This window comes from Chaetodon trifascialis, chromosome 2, assembly GCF_039877785.1.
Source record: "Chaetodon trifascialis isolate fChaTrf1 chromosome 2, fChaTrf1.hap1, whole genome shotgun sequence".
NCBI lineage: Eukaryota > Metazoa > Chordata > Actinopteri > Chaetodontiformes > Chaetodontidae > Chaetodon > Chaetodon trifascialis.
In genome coordinates this window covers 11,475,399-11,487,698 of record NC_092057.1, presented here as the reverse complement: position 1 = coordinate 11,487,698, position 12,300 = coordinate 11,475,399, and the positions used below count along the sequence as shown (strand labels likewise).

General features: G+C 43.3%; 1 protein-coding gene across 2 annotated transcripts in view; it reads left to right on the top strand.

Moving 5' to 3' along the window:
• Positions 1-12,300, top strand: part of strn (striatin, calmodulin binding protein) — a 47,122-nt gene that overhangs the window by 12,743 nt on the left and 22,079 nt on the right. The gene's annotated exons all lie outside the window — the stretch shown is intronic.

Here is a 12,300-nt window from a genome sequence, read left to right as displayed (position 1 = left end):
GCTGATTGCGATGGTCGTGGTTACGGTCGTGTTATGATAAAATTATTCCTGCAGCATGGTGGTGTTTCCTGTATCGCTCGTGGCGAACTTTGAGTCAAGACTGACTGGAAGGTTGGTGAGGGCTTTCTTTGTTCTGCTCATTCTTCCTCAGCTCTGCTCTTGAAGGCTTTCTGTTGTTCTAATTAAAGTCTTGTCGTCTTCGGAGGAGCACGTGGTTCGTCAACACTCCCTGAGGGGACGAAGCGAGCGGGTAAGGGGCTTTGTCATGCCGTCGCTGTTCCTCTTCATCCTAAAACCTTCCCTTCCCTTCCCCCTTCGCCTTCTTTTCTCTTTCCGTCTCTGTTGCTTCCTTGATCTCTGCTCCTCTGGGCATCATATCAGAAGGCTTCCTCCCGTCATCCCCTGTCTCATTTATGCCGCTCTTGCTTCTATTCGTCTGTTCGCCTCCATTGTGAAACCAGTGCCATGGAGTTCGGCGTCGTAGCGATGCCAGCGATGTGGGTAGCTCGGATGTGCCAAGATTCCTTTGCAAAAGAGAAATAGAGAAGACATGAAGGTTTTGGGGAATGTGAGTTTGTTAGTGGAATGAGCTGAGGGCGGATTGTATTGAGGAAGATTTGTTTTCTTCCTCCTTCTGGGCCCCTCCAACAATCCAGATGCTTTGCATCTCTAGTCTCTCTGGAGGATCTGTGTTCACTCGCTGAACCACAGAGATGGAGAATGAACAAATCTGCTGCCATTAATCAATCAATCAATCAACCAAATAATCAGTCAGACGATCATCCATCCGGACATGCACACATAACTGTGAAGTTATTGCAGTGTTAGTTATTTTGACCCACTCAGTGTGTTTTCAGGCACTCAGACAAATTTAATGAGGACCAGAAAAAGGTCACACTGCAGGTATTTCTGCTGTCCTCCAAACACATTACCTGGTTATGTTACTCACATTAAGGTCACAGCATGACCCAGTATAAAGCTGTCAACAGTCAAATTTGACGTGTTCCCCAAGGCCAGTCAGAGATGATGCTGTGATCTAACTCAAACTTTGTACTGGAGACACTGAGTCTAAATGACCTCAAACCTACGCATAGCGCCAGTTTGTTAGCTACACCCAGCTCTAATGAATGCTGTCTAATACAACAGTCCCACAATAACTCCTACCTTCGATTGTTTGTCCAATGCGTATCAGTGCTCACTTTGAACATCAGTTATCTTATGTCAGCTTTAAATTTTTCTTTCTCTGGCAACACTTGAAACGCTGCGACAACTTTGGATGAGTCAGATGGACTCTGGAGATTTGACCCTTTAAGAATTCCCGCCAGTAACCCACACTCTACCAGGTAACATTTAGAGTTTGGTTTAGAGTCAGCGCGTATGAATGAATGATTTCACCCTGACACAAGCAAAATTACTGCCCCCCCCAATAAAATTGCTGAACTAAATTGTCCTTTGGCAGCTCCCTAAACCCATTTTGGTTAAATCATACCATCTGTGTGACAGCTTTCCCCAGAGAGCTCTCTGAAGGCTGAGTTTATCAGACCGAACCCCCCACCAACACCACCAACCCCTCCGTCACCCCTCTTGCTCAGCAGCTTATCCTCCCGTCTCTTCATCTCCTCCTCTCCGGCTCCCTGGAAGAATAATCCCCTCACTGCTCTAGATTTAAGCAGCGGGAAATCCCCCTCCCACAGGATCTTCTTTGTGTCTCCAGATATTGCAGTCATTTTACCGCAATGCTAATGCGACTTCAGCGAGGGGTCATACATAGTCACCAGGCACATCATGTGGGTTTGGGGTGGGGCGCCGTTTATAAGGAAGGTGGTTAAATGGGGTTACAGAGGCTAAGATGACTATTATGAAGAAGGCAAAGCAACCGTCTGACCTTCTTGTGTCATATGTAAACAATAGTAGTAAAGCTACAAAGATCATCAGGGTTTTTGTATCTTTTAGCCCATTTAGTGCCAAACAGTTATGACACTGAGTGAAACAGAAACAGAATGTGATAACTTGCTCATCCTTTTTGACATGCACTCAGCTGAAAACAGTACAAGCAACACATTTCAAACAGCTTTGTCACTCTTCAGAAAATTCAGACGAACTTCATGATCTCTTGCTTCTGCATGGTAGCAGTTCAAAGCGAGGGTTCTGGTGTGATGCCTTCAAGTGCTGGTAGGAAGCATCTTCAGTTGAAATGTGACTGTCAGCTGCAGGAAGCAAGGTTTTTTAATGCAAAAGAAACCACACAGCGAGTCTGTGCTTCCTTACTGTTGTTGTCCTTGTTCCGGGGTTGGTTAGGTAATGATGCTGCTGTTGAACCATGGAAAAAGGTTTTTGTAGGTAATAAGAATTTACTTCCCTCTTGAATTTGGTTGTTGGTTGTTCTGCGGCTGCTGACTCTGAAACCCCGAGTATTGAACGATGCTCTGCTCTCGGTCTCTGACTCTTACAATAAGTTTGTATTCTCAACACCATAACATACAATAATTATCTAACTTGAACAAAAGTGTATCAAGATGAAGGGAATATAGAGCAATGATCTTAAAACGACTCAAAGTTCTTCTCAGATGAAAATATTGTAATTAAAACATTGCGTTTCTTTATTTTTTTATACCTTATTATTCACAAAACTGCTCAACAATAAATTCAAGAGTTTAAATTATGTCCCATTAAGCTGCTACTAACATCTTCACGCATCCCCAGTGATAATCATTCAGAAATATGGTATGCTTTAGAAAATAATAATATAAATGAAATCACTAGAGTACATGTAAAACAAGAAGAAAGGTCTTTTTAAAAGATAAAATTCAAGCAACAGTAATGTAAATCACAACATGCTGCAGCACCAGAGAAAAACGCTCGTTTCCCTTCAACTGAAACAACTGAAGATTGAGTCTTATTCTCCAAATTAAACCCTGATGTCAGTGAAGTGACTCTTTAACCTGCAGGAAGTTAAATTAATGAACCAAACACAGAGTACGTACTGTGCCAAGAGGAAGCTAAACTCGGCTGTGACACCATCCGTTCACTTTCCTCTCTTTGGCTTCTTTTGGCTGAAATCACAGGTACATTTACTGACTGTACAGCGGACTGCTTTGGTGCATTTCGTGTAATTTGAATCTCTAAAACCAGACACCAGTACATTAACCGCACACCACATCAGCCCAGCTGTCAGCAGAGACACTTCTAATCCACTCATTTCAAACACAGACCGCTGAAATCGTTTTCTCAGTCATTATGTCGGGTTGTTCTTTGTGGCGAGCTGCTCGGCTGTGTGTCCTCCCACGCTGCCCGTCCTGCACGGCGGAGCTGTTGCTTGTTTCTTACAGTGTCTCTCAGAGGTCAAGATTCGGACTGCAGCAGCAAAACCTACCGCGGCAGCTCCTCGGAGGACCGTGGTGTGTGGGAATGCACATTTGTGGATATTGATTTTATTTCAAAGTGAAATCAGCTTCAGTAATCTGTCACTCTGCAAGCATTTCCACCCCAAATCTGAAGACTAGTAACCCACCAGTCAAGAGTCCTTTGACCAAGTCTTTGCTCTTTTAGATGTCTTAGTAATGAGGCTGTTGTGAGCTCATACATGCTGTCAGTTTCACAACCCCCCCATGTCATTACTTACTTATTTATTTATTTATTTATTTATTTATTTATTTATTTATTTATTTATTTATTCCTTTCATGAAAGTGGACAACATAATTTGTACATAAATGCACTTTATATTTTCAATTCAACACCTCCATGATTGGAAAGGAGCAGCAAGAAGAAAACAATTCTTATATTTGTCTGCCCCCTACTTGAACAAATTAAATTTAAAAAAAAAGAAAAAAAAAAGATGGTCTGACCTCACATACAATTGATTTTCAATAGCCTACACCATCAACACTTGTTAAGTCATAGAAAGACGTTTTTGGCCTGAGATTGAAAGAAGTAAAAGTCAGATGCTGAGTGTTAAGTGAGAGCTGTATTGTAGTCGTAGTTCCTGTCTGTGTGGTGTTTCCTGTATTGAGGGCAGCTCCGAGCTGACACAATTTAATCTTCCTGAGGCCTGTAATCCCTGTTATCTTAAAGAAGACAAAGTAAGACTCTGCAGTCCAACATGCCGTCTCTGCGAGCAGACGGCAGCTCAGTGAGGACGAGCCGAGAGCAAACAATCAGGATGAAATGTTCACTTTCTATCAATGAAGCGCAGAGCCGCTGAGTTCAAATCCACTCAGTGTTGTAAAATGGGAAACAACAAAAGGCAAATCTTTGAGTTTCAGGAGCACAGTACAGCCAGAAAATACAAAATCTACTAAAGAATACAGTTTTCATGCCATACTTTCCCCAAAGCTGCTATATTCTGTCTTTTTCTGTCAATAACAACATATGAACCTGAATGATCAGCTGAACCTGCCGCTCCCTTCGGCTCCCCTGGGAGCTTTATAGTGAGTTTCATCCCATTGTTTTCCTGTCCGGACACAACTTTACTGTTCTGGTTCACTCTCAGCGCTCTCATAGCCGTCTGCTCCATCCGTGATCTGATGTAGAGCACCAGCTCGTTCTAAAAAAGAAGAAAAGGCTGATGGGAATTTTTATCAAGTGGGTTACCCAGTTTGTCCTTCATTTAGAGTAAAGAGTAAAACCTCCCTGCATCATAGTTCCTCTTCTGAAACTGAGCCTCGTCAAACCGCTCTACCTGGATTTAAACTGGAGCGAAGTTTAAAGATCACATTTTGTTTTGAGCCACTGAAACAAAAACTTTTGTTCCAATCATTTGTTGTTCTGAACTCGGTTCAGAAGTTCAAAACTCGGTTCAACAGCGACATGATATTTATAACAAGGTTGACAGATGTGGTAGAGCCATATTTCGCGTTGTGTTCTGTGTGTTTTATCAGTGGTATTTACCCCTATTGCCCAGTAGGTGGTATGTGGAGTACGGGATTGGTCAAATAAGTGATGCACTAATCACACTCAGGCGCGTTGGCAGCTGGTAGAGGCAAACAGTTTTTTGACCGCCATCTGTCTAAGCGTCGTCGTCGTAATAATGTTCGTTTTCATGCAAATTATTACGGATATAAGTGCACGATCGCTGTCTGCGAATGGATCTTTGATGTGTAAATAAATATACTTTAAGTATGGCTGTACGCACGTTTGAACTGTGAATTATTCACTTTACATGCGACAGAAGGAGACGCGTCAATCAAGGCAAGTACCGGTATATCAGCCCCTCAGTAGCTTCTAGGTTTCTTGTTTTCACAGTCAAGTCACTGCAAGAGAAAGAAGTGAGATTTCCAGAGAAAAGTTGTGAGTTTTCCTGTTTGCTTCAATATTGAAAGAGTTTTGTTGGTGCTGCTATCTAGTGACCACGAGAGGAACTGCGGACTACACCTCCACCTGAACCGAATTTATATGACCTTACAGTTTAAAGTGCTGTACAAAAGAGATAAAAGGCTCTAAGAAAAGATATGAAGGACACCTAAAGCAATATGGCAACATGAAAAGACATGAATGAGATGAGAAATTAGTGAAATAAAATAGATGATGCGCTAAAGAAGAGATGCTTGATTATGGCCAAAAATCATAAACATAATTATTTTGGTCAATATTGAGATATTATACAGTCATCTCGCCCACCCTGAGGGGACACTGAGCACGCTTTAGTCCAGTGATGATCATATACACACAGATGTAGAGACACAGTGGCGAGCTGCTCACCGTGCCACAGCTGATCACTTCCCTGAATATTTAGCTTGTCTGACGACTCCTCTTCAGCCCGCTGCCAGCAGGTGCAATGGGCAGCGTCTCGACATCATCTCACACAGGGTGCCCACACATACCACTTTACACACACGAGAACACTAGAGGGGCTTAGTCACATGGACTCAGGTTTACCATCAGGACCCAAAGCAGCCAGAGAACAGTGGAAACTAAAGCAGAACCAGAGAGAATGGATGCACGCATGGACTGGGTACACGTGACTACAGGGGAAAGCTGCTTCTAGCTGCACCAGGTTACAGCATCCCACACTTCAATATCGGGACCGATACTGATACCATATTGAAGAAAATTCTAGATCGGGTATCCCTGACAATGGACCCGATACATAGGGGCCAATCTATTCAGTCTAACGCTGTGCTATAGGCGCTGTGAGTGGCATCATGCGCAAGCAACACACAGCGCTGAAGCGCACATAATGTGGAACGGATTGTTTTCAAAATAGAGCGAACGATAGTTTGGAACTTTTCCAAACTATCTCAGCCTACAAACTCGATGGCTACTTGCAATACCTGCGCAGTAAATGTTCCGAGGGGCGGTGGTAAAACGTCAAGTTATACCACGACCAACTTAAAAGAGCACCTACAAAGATTTCACGCCAGGGAGCACGATGAGTTCATTGAACTGAATAAACTAAAAGGAGGCGGTATGACGCAGCTAACTTTGAAGGAGATGAAGGAAAGAGGTGAAAAATGTAAACCTAATAGTGTGCAGGCAACAAAAATCACGGAGAGGATTTCCTGTGCGCTGGCTGGATGAGAGTTTCCATGCCACACAGTGCAATGCTCAATGCTACAAACTTCCCCGGGTCACACACCAGCGACGCGATCACAGGTACCCTGAAGGAAATGTTTGACATAGGTTGAGTAAGGTCCACGTGATTCTGAGGGACAACGCCTGCAACATGCGGCATGAGAGTGCGTAGTTTAGGCTGCGTTGCACATACAATGCAGCTGGTTGTCAGCCAGGGATTTCTATCACAGCGCACTGTTAGTGATGCCGAGACCGATCCAGTTACACTTGCTATATATTTTTTGTACATATGACATTTGACCAAGCTAGAGAAGTTATTGGTTTAATACTGTTGTACTGGTGCATAGTTATTAAATAAATAAAATGAAATAAATGTTTAAGTCAAGTCTGATGCACAACAGAATGATCCCAGTCTTTTCCACACAATGAGACATATCATTTGTTAGGTAATTCAGCGCTGTTTTTCTGGATCGGTATCGGATCGGTATCGGCTGATTGCTAAACCTTAGATATCGGTATCAGTATCTGAGGTGAGAAAAGTGGATCGGCGCATCCCTACCCCTCAGGGCGTTCCACCGAGCGGCACAGGAGGTCACTACTGCCGGTGGCTTCAAGCTGTTTGTTTCAGCTCTGGCATCAGTGAACTGAGAGGCTGCCGAGGTTCTTACTGGATTACAATTTCACAGTGAAACGCATCTGTTTGCCTTAAAGTTACACTCATTTTGCACACCTCACTGCAGTTTGCACACTCGTCCACATGCACGCGCTCAAAAGGACACTGTTTTTTTTTTTTTTTTCTACCGTTCTTTGTGCTGAGTCGTTCGTTTGCGTACTGCTGCTGCGACGTGAATTTCCCCTTAGGCATAAATAAAGTATCTATCATCAATCTAAGACCTGTCGGCTGGGCTCCAGTTCTGTTTGGACTCCAGGCAGACACAAGAGGCCGACACGTGTCTGGTCTCTTCTGCTGATCTGTGCAACAGAGAAGCAGAAACATGAGAGTTTGCTGTTTTTATTTGAGGGCTGAAGCAGAAGTCTCTCTGGCTCCTTGTTGTAGTAATTATTACAGTTGTTTTAACAGTCATTTGATTTGACAGATAATGTGTCGTTTTATCCCAGAGCTCTCACTCTGATGGGATTTCATACCCTGGGATTTCGACGCGTGTACTCCAGGCAGAGAGCATCAGGGGAATTGGTTTACAGCAGAATGTACTTTCCAACCTGTTTAACATATTCGCTGCATCCGATGATTTTCAGCAGTGAACTGGAGTGGAAAGCGGAGTGGAAAACAACATGACTAAACCAGAGAAGAGGAGCAGTTTGAGGTCATCAGAGAGCTTTAATGGAAAATCGGTGGAAAGTCTTGTAATTGTCCAAAGTTGTCAGAGTGTGACCTCTGGTATCGATTTGTTTTCTCTGCTGTTGCACTCAGCTCTGCTCGCTGTGAAGCATTTTACCGGCTGCTGTTAAAACATGGCATTCAGACGTGTCAGTAAAAATCTATAATTATGAGAGAAGACGCCCCCGACGTGCTGCAGATGCCTTCCTACACAAAAGCTCGTTAAACATCACCCATCCCACAGAGTTCACGTCATCCTCGGACGCCATGGCAACAGACGACGGAGCATCACATGACGCAGACGATGTAGCCGCCGCTGGGCTTTACGTCTGTAACATGTTCAGGATCTACACTGCAAAAGAGTTCAGTGAGCTGAACTCAGTAAACTTAATTTATTGAAAAAGTATGTTTTGTGTTCATGGACGAAACACCGCAGAGCTCAAACCAATCACAGATGAGACAGTAAGTGATGTGACGGAAAAACCCGACTTCATCCTGGAGGTTTTGAGAGAAGTAACTAGCAACTGAAGCGGTCAGACAAAAGTAGTGGAATAAAAAGCACAATATCTGCCTCTGAGATGTGGTGGAGTACTCAAGTAAAGTACAGGTATCTCAGATTTGTTGTTAAGTACAGTTCTTGAGTAAATGCACTTATTTAATACCACCACTTTGGATTAGTGAAATTATTAATTAGCTGATCAACAGAAAGTTAATTTATGAGTATTTTACTAATCTGAACTGAATGTCTTTGAGTTTTAACCTTTTGCTCGGATTAAATGAGGAACAGGAAGGGCACCTATAATGGACATTTTCTACAGTCTGAATAATGGAAATAATCATTTAGTTGATGCCAGTTTTTATCATTGAACGATATCACACACACACACACACACACACACACACACACACACACACACACACACACTTCAGGTCCACCATTGAACCACTGAACAGCGTTATCAAACTGTGGGTAACCGTAGTAACAGCACTGATTCTGCTTCTGGCTCAGCAGCAAATGAGCCTAACCTAACATTAACTGGTGTGTGTTTGAATGTTTTAGCCCTTTAGCTGAAACCAAAAACCATAAGAAACCCTTTAAAATGTGCCACAATAATGATTTTGATCTTTTCTTGCATTAGAAAAAAGTTGTTCAGCAGTTGGCTCTTAAATCTCACATGTCAGATTGTTCTTCAGCACAGTTAATCAGAGGCCGCGATTGATGATGTGATCAGAGATCATTGATTTCCAAACAGTCAAATCATCAGAGACTTGGGGGGGGGGCAAGAAAAAGACCAGAATGCAATGCAGCCATAAGATGCAGTATTTGTGTTTGTTTGTTACTTTCCCAAAAGGTTCCACAGGCGTTTGATCTCAGTGACATTACAGTTACAGGAAATCATCATCTTCATCGCCATCTTCATCATCCTCATCATCCTCAGTTCAGTGTTGATCTCCTGGGAGAACGTGTCACTGTTTCCAAACTGTCTCAGTTTACTGTCATCATCTCAGTGAAATGCAGATGCAGTCGCCTCGAGTGAAGAGCGACCCAGTTATCAAGTATGTCTGACATGAATGAAGGGCTGAGTGCCCTACTTCCTGTGTGTGCATGTGTGTTTCTGTGTGTGTGTGTGTGTGTGTGTGTGTGTCTGGCCATGTATCACTCATGTTGTGTGTGTGTGTGTGTAGGGGGGTTAGTTTGCAAACATGCTGTCCAGTCAGTCAGTGTGTAGCATGGCCTGGAAGCATCGGTCGTACAGCAGAGCCACAGCCTGCAGCGTTCGTTCTGCTCAGATCAGATCAGTGAGTCACAGATTCGCTTGTTCACAAACTGGTCTTCAGTGTCAGGAATATTCTGGAGAGTTTCAACTGGATCTAGATTAAGAAATTCATCAGTCAATAAAAAAATTATCGATTGTTGTGATTTTCTTTGTTCTAAAAGTCGATCGATCGAAGTGGTGGACCGGCCGATGTTGCCTCCTCCAGAGCTGCGCTGCCAGCATGGCTGCAGGCGGAGAGTGTTAGAACAGAACATTTCTCAGGATTAGATCATATTAATCACATTTAAAGACGTTTAATACGTGTAACATTTGTTATTTGCTTCCCTGGGGGGTCACAAATCGCAGCCACTTGTACTGTTAGCATACTGTTAGCTCGTGTTGCACTGGGATCGGCTCTTTTAGGGAGCAGCACTCTTCTGGATTTGATTTGTGTGTCTGTTTTCAGAGAATCAAAGCAGCTGAAAACTGTTTAGAGATGATTGATTCAGTGTGAGTAGAAAGAAAACACTACTTAAGTTATTAATTGCATCTTGAATAGCTGCAGAGGTCTAGATTGAGGGGTCACGTCATAAGAGGTTCGTCTCCTTCCAGCTGGAGGTGTTTGTTTTGAACGCTCGTATTAAACACAACAGCTGACTCAGTGAGAGGAGGAGGAGGGTCGAATCTCAGGGGTGCAGAGGGGTGTGATGTCAGCGCGATGTCATAGATACAGCTGGGTAACAGCTGGGTAACAGCTGGGTCCCTGCGTACAGAGCCAGCAGCTCTCAAACACACAGTAAACTTATGGTCAAGGACAAATAATTACAATTATTTGTAGATAAACTCATTTTATTGTAAGACGACTTTCAGGACTATAAAACGTATCACCGTCTTTATGTGTGTCTTGTGATGATCAATATCATTTAAATAAGTGAAGGGAGTATTTAAGGGTTTATGACCTCTGCTGTGTCTTCTCCTTTCACATCATTTGACCTTGACTCCAGGTCGGTCACATGACGTCTGTTCCCACGCCGCTGGGTCGCCACCTCTCGTCCTCCCTGGCGCAGGTCTGAGAGGAGACGTTAAGACGGATCAGATGCACATGTGTTAATCGGTCCCAAGTTGCCTTCCAGTCTGTGTCACATTTCCCAGGAGGCTTTGGGACCCTTGGCCTCTTGAGCAGCACCATGACCCCAGTGCTTGCTGACCCCTTTTTGGGATGATGATTTGATTCAAAACCACTCAGTCCTTGATTCTGTGGAGGTTTCTCTGCTTTTGTCTTCCCTGTTTTGTCTTCGTCCTGCTGTGCGAGTCACGTCGAGCAGCTTCTTCCTCTGAGGGTTTTCACTGAAGATGGAGCCGCTTAAAGATTGTTTCACCCTCCTTTTCATCATCATTAGCAGCTGCGTCACATGGCCGCTTCCTTTTGGTGGACAAACCTGATGACGCCTGCGGAGAAATGGATTGTTTGCACAGTTGCATTTGTTGTTTGATCTAATCTGGACTGCTGAAGAGACAAGTCTCCATGTGTGCGATGATTTCCTCTGAATTATCTGCAGTTGTGATCCTGCTCTCATCAGCAGCATGGAGGGAAATGTTGTGAATACTTGGCATAGAACGTTTCTACCTTTTAAAGACAGATCTGATGTATCTTTGTGAATCCAGCCCCGGGTGTGATGGCAAATCTATTGCTTGACAAGTTACATTATTGTTGTTACTGGAATTTTTCACATTGGTATTCGCCCTTGAAAAGTATTGGTCTGATTCTTCTCTGGTTGTTGATATATTAGTTTGTGATTTACTTCTTGTCTGCGGCCCAAATACAGATATGAGCTAGCTTGTTGCTAGCACAGAAACACAAATACTGAACCCCTGGTAAGATGTTCTGGTAGTTTATGTACCAGATGTAGGCAGACAGTGTGTAATAACCAGTGGTAGAAGGTTAAGACTAATGAATCCTTTGAATGTATTTGTAATAATGTTGAGGTTTGGACTGTTGGTTGGACTAAACAAACATTGTGAAGATGTCACTTCGGGCTCTGGCTCATCGTCACCACATTTCTCACTATTTTCATTTCTCTTTAGATTGTCGTGTGTCGATATTTTCAGCTACAGATCAAGGGACTGAAGACTGGGCCGTGCTGGTCTTTGTGATTATTTTAGCCTTCATGGTCCTTTACACCAATTCCCCTCGCACAGAAAGCACTGCTGCTGTTTAACCATTCAAACCTCGGTGGGACTGCAGAGCAGCTCAGCACCAAATTAGAGATAAATGAAAACAGAATTAGACCTGATTAAACTTTAATGATCTCTGTTGGGGGGGTTGAATCATCACAGAAAATAAGAGTGCCGACGTTCATTGAAGCAGATAATTACAGCAATGACAGCTGACAGGAGAAGTGATGCTGTCAGGTGGATTCAGACTGTTTGTCTGCTTTGTTGATTCAGTGATGCTGTTGTAGTTTCTCATCATCATCGTGTTTAATGTAGATTAAAACCTCAATCCACCCCCTGAGGTTTCAGTTAATCTCGTCCACGTCGTCTGGTCGCTCTCTCTTCTTTTTTCTTCTTCGGCCTCATGCAATCAACTGTACTTTGGTTCAGTTAATAGAAAACACTGCAGGGATCAAGTCTGAATGGCCGCAGTGATAAAACTGTAAAGCTCAAATCTGCTTTTCGTCCATCATCATTCG